Raw genomic sequence first — 4807 nt, 5'->3', positions numbered from 1 at the left:
TGTACCCGGGCGACAGGGGATGCGACTCAGGCCAGCAGCAGCACTGAAGCACACAGGCTATGGGACTCACTGATTTACTTAGGTTTTTAGTTTGTGTAAATAGTGCATTACGTATATAATGATAACAATTATTTTTTAACAACATTTATATTTTAATTGCATTTGAACAGCAGTTTTACTTAAACAGTACACAAGAAACACAAACATTGCAAAACGTAGTACTATACTAGAACTAAAACCATCACTGCACAAAGGATAGCAGTACACAGAAAAACAAACAATAGAACTAAAACCATCACTGCACAAAGGATAACTAAAACCAGCTTTTTTCACATGGTTTTCATCTTTTTCAGAACGACAAGACAACTCCATAAAACGTAGTACTATACTACGCTTTATGTGTTAAATTTTTTTGCGATATTCCAGCTTTTTCACATGGTTTTCATCTTTTTTCAGAACGACAAGACAACTCCATAAAACGTAGTACTATACTACGCTTTATGTATTTTGTCTCGCCTATAAATAACGGCATCATTATAGTTATTTTGTGTGCTCAAAAATTAGTAAAAGCAAATATTTCATTAAAAGTAAGGTTTTTTTTACTAAAAGCAAATATTTCATCAAATGGCTCAACCTCTTCGTGCACCAAAGTGCAACTGTGGAAAAGAATGCTCGATGCAAAATTGTTGGGACGATGGTGAAGTTGGACGCCGCTACTGGTGCTGTATGAACCAGTTATACAAGGTTTCCGGCGAACCTATTTGTGATTTTCAGGAATGGGTTGATGAACCATGTTATCAGGAATGCTACAGAGAACAACTGCAGTTTTTTCATAATATGTGTTTATGCCAATGGGAAACACAAAGAGAAAGCAATAGAATTATTGTAGAAATGAGGGCGAAACTGAGGGAGGTGGGAGAAGAAAAATGGAAAGCACAATAGAATTGTGAAGCACAAAAGGAACGAAAAGAAAAATATAAACGGGAACTTGCGGAGGTGAAGGCGAAACTGAAAGAGGTAGAAGAAGAAAAAGAACGAATGGAAGAACGATTTAAGTGGTTGGAGCGGAGAATATATGGCAACCGGGACTAAATATTTGCTTGTATGTGTTTAGTGTATTTTTCATATTTCATGTATTTTTATTATGTTGGCCTGTTATGTTTGTGTTTGTGTTGTAGTAATGCTTTATTTTAATTGAAGTGCAAGTTAAGTTTAAGTGCTTGTGTTGTTATATAAAACTATCAAACCACGCTTTACATATTACATTTCCTACAATTAAACAGCTTTTTCTTCACTCATTTCAAATTGTGGAACATAATTTTATTTGATATATATTGCAACATACATAAGTAAAAACATGTATTACAAAAAACAATACCAAAATAAAAGACTAGGGGTATCCTTGATAGTTGGGTACATTCGACGAACTTGCACCAGGAGCCGGATTACCACCGCCACGCACACCACCTGAAGGACATTTACGACGGTCGTGTCCTGTTTGCGAGCATATGCCACATTTACGCGCATAAACGGTGTCACCAACATCCATTTGGTTTTGTATACGCGTTCTCTTTTGCACTTGCAGCTTGCGCAAATAGTCCTTGTTACATACCATCTTAAAAGGTTCCGGCGGCCAATAATGCTCAGCACCTAATGGCTGCAACTTCCCACTATACGTGTCTATGTATGCAACAACACTGTATTGCCTATCAATATAGTTTGTTGCCCCATATCCAACTTGTTGAAAGCACTTCAACGCATGTGCGCACAACATGTGGTAGATGGTCCATTTCCCACATGAACATAACCTTCTATTTTCATTCACCGTCTGTAGATTATTCCCACGGTGTCCGCGAATAGCGGTTTTAACTTCAAAAACACCCCGTTCATGATCGTACTGAAGAAATGAATGCAACTGTGCTCGCCTCCTGGACCTTTCAAATATTCTCATGGGTATTGGCATAAATTGAACACCCCTGTCCATCAATGCTGATTCAGCTGCATGCCTTTCAACAAACCTCTCCGCACTCTGTTTGAATGTCATGCGGACCATGGCAGTGACAGGCAGTCCACGGGCAGACTTCAACAAGCCGTTGAATGACTCCGACATGTTTGTAGTGAGGGCTCCCCATCGTCTGCCGCCATCAGCATGCAATGTCCACATGTGAAGCTCATGCCCCATCAACCAAGTATAGGCTCGTAGTTCTAACTGCTGGATCGCTTCCATGCGCCTCGTGAATTTGCATTGCTGGTGCTCAGTTGCAGCCAGCCACATTAAGTCATGCAATGCCTTGTCAGGATATTTCTTCTGAAAATTGGCCTTCAGGTGACGCACACAGTAACAGTGGTATGCATATGGTTCCTGCCATTCAGGCAAGTGACGTACAAAACTTAAAATACCATCATGCCGATCAGATATTAGACAAATACCTGAACGTTGTTTGACAACGTGCTGCTTCAAGTGGTTCAAAAAAAGCGTCCATGTCTCTTCACTTTCGTTGGCACATATGGCAAAAGCTAGTGGAAATATTTGCCCGTTGGCATCTACTGCAACTGCAATCAAAAGCTTAATATCATACTTTCCATAGACATGAGTACCGTCTATGGAAATAACAGGACGACAATGCACAAAACCATCAATTGCTGGTTTAAATGACCAGAACACATAGTTGAAAATATATTCGGGTCTGTCCGGACTCCGCTCACGCCTCCATTCAACAACAGTCCCGGGGTTAAAGTGTTGCAGTGCGGCCATGTACCTGGGCAGATTTGAAAAAGACTTATCCCAGTCGCCATAAATAAGTTCAAAGGCACGTTTGCGACCGAGATATGCCTTTCTTTTGGTTATAGTACAACCATACTCCTGGTGGACGGCTGTAATACACTCTTTAATCTTGAACCTAATGGACACTTCCAAATATGGAATCAAGACAAGAGAAATCAAGTCCACATCCAAGTTGAAGTGATTCTCATTGTATGTGTCCATTTCACATCTGTGCTCGCTAATAAATTTACCCACTTTCCACAAACCTGATTTCTTCTTGGTGGCACGCAACATCCAGTGACAACCCATAAAGTCTCTACGACATACAGCCTTGTATTTCTCCATAGTTGACTCACTTACCGTCATCTCACAGCACTCTCTTATACTGTAGATTTTTACAGCCCTAATTAGGCGAGCTTTATCAGGGAAATACATGCCCTTTGTCAGAACAGCTGGTCTAGACTCATCCCACATCGCTGACCGAAATTCATCATCTTCCCTTGTGAGGGCATCCACGTTCGACATGCTTGGCAAATTATCAAGGTAGGGAATATTCCGCTCATGAAATGGCACGTGGGACTCGTACACTCTTGGTCTAGCTGGAGGTGGAGGAACATGCTCCCTCGTCAACTCAGGCTCAACATTCACTTCCTCCTCATCATCACCCTCATCATGGAAGGGTGTGTCATCCCCAGACTCATCCGCATTGTTGTCATAATCACTATCATCTTCCTGACTCTGCGCATCTGCCAAATCACGAGTAAATACGTCGTCTATGGGCAACTGTGTGAGGTCAGGAGCTTCAAGAAGCTCGTTTTCACTGCACATAAAGAACAAAATGATAAGTTACCCAACTAGATAAATACTTTAGATATAGCTATATCACTTTACTTACAAGTCGTACTGTCTTGACGTTTCATGATGGATATTTTCTTGTTGGTGATGACTCCCAGATGGACCACCATGGTCCAATACTCCAGAACTACGCATATTCCAACTAGGGGCAGGGTCATACCTTGTAAAATTCATATCCGGACGGTACCCCCTATGAAAAATATGAGTGTTAATACAAATCCAATTAAAACATAAATTAAACATCGCTAAAGCGTAGTAAAATTGAAGTTTACCAGTCGTCTTGTTGATTATCTAAAGTCAAAAAATTATTTTGTGGCTGCTCATTCACCGGTGGTGACAAGTTTAAATCAAGGCAAGCTCTTTCATCACCAATCTGTCCGACAAAAACTGCTCCAGAATAACCACCCGATGACTGGGGGTTATCCCTACTATGCACGCCCTCATTATTGGGAACATCTTCCACCTTGACGTACATTTCCAATAATTTTATTACAATAAATTCCCTATATTCATCCGGAATCAGCAAAAAATCTCTAAGAGTTTCATCATCCTCGATGTTAAACTCAGAATAATAAGCAAACCCCTGCGGAGTCACTGAATACGGAAATCTACCGGTTATTTTAAGGTTAACCGAACGCCTCCTCTCATTCATTTTTTTACGTATCAACGATACCAATTTATCGTACTCCATAGTAAGCGGCAATTTAACATGACATTGTGGAGGTGAGCAATACCTCACAGAGTTATTCTCCAACACAACCTCACCCCCCAATATAGTGAAACCCTTATTTTTGCCACTTCAGACATTGTAAAAAAATAATTAAGAAGAAGAAGAGAGAAGTATGAACGTAAGTTTGAAATAAAGTATTGAATGATTTTTTATAAAATTGAAACGCCTTTAAATAAGGCAAGTCCGACGTTGGGGTGTAGAATTTTTCTATGTAAAATGCAGTACAATGCTACGTTTTATATATTGAATTATTGTTATGTCAGTTCATTATACTTTGGGGCAAAAACCAGAGTACAACACAATTATTTAATGTAAAACGCATTATTATACTGTGTTTTACAAATGTATCTTAGTAAAACGCAGTATAGTACTGCGAATTACAAAAAAAAATAATTTTTTAAGTAAAACGCATTACTATGCTGCATTTTACTTATTTATGTAACTTTTTTTTAAAGTAG

Source organism: Nicotiana tabacum, chromosome 6, assembly GCF_000715075.1.
Source record: "Nicotiana tabacum cultivar K326 chromosome 6, ASM71507v2, whole genome shotgun sequence".
NCBI lineage: Eukaryota > Viridiplantae > Streptophyta > Magnoliopsida > Solanales > Solanaceae > Nicotiana > Nicotiana tabacum.
This window is presented reverse-complemented; position numbering follows the sequence as displayed.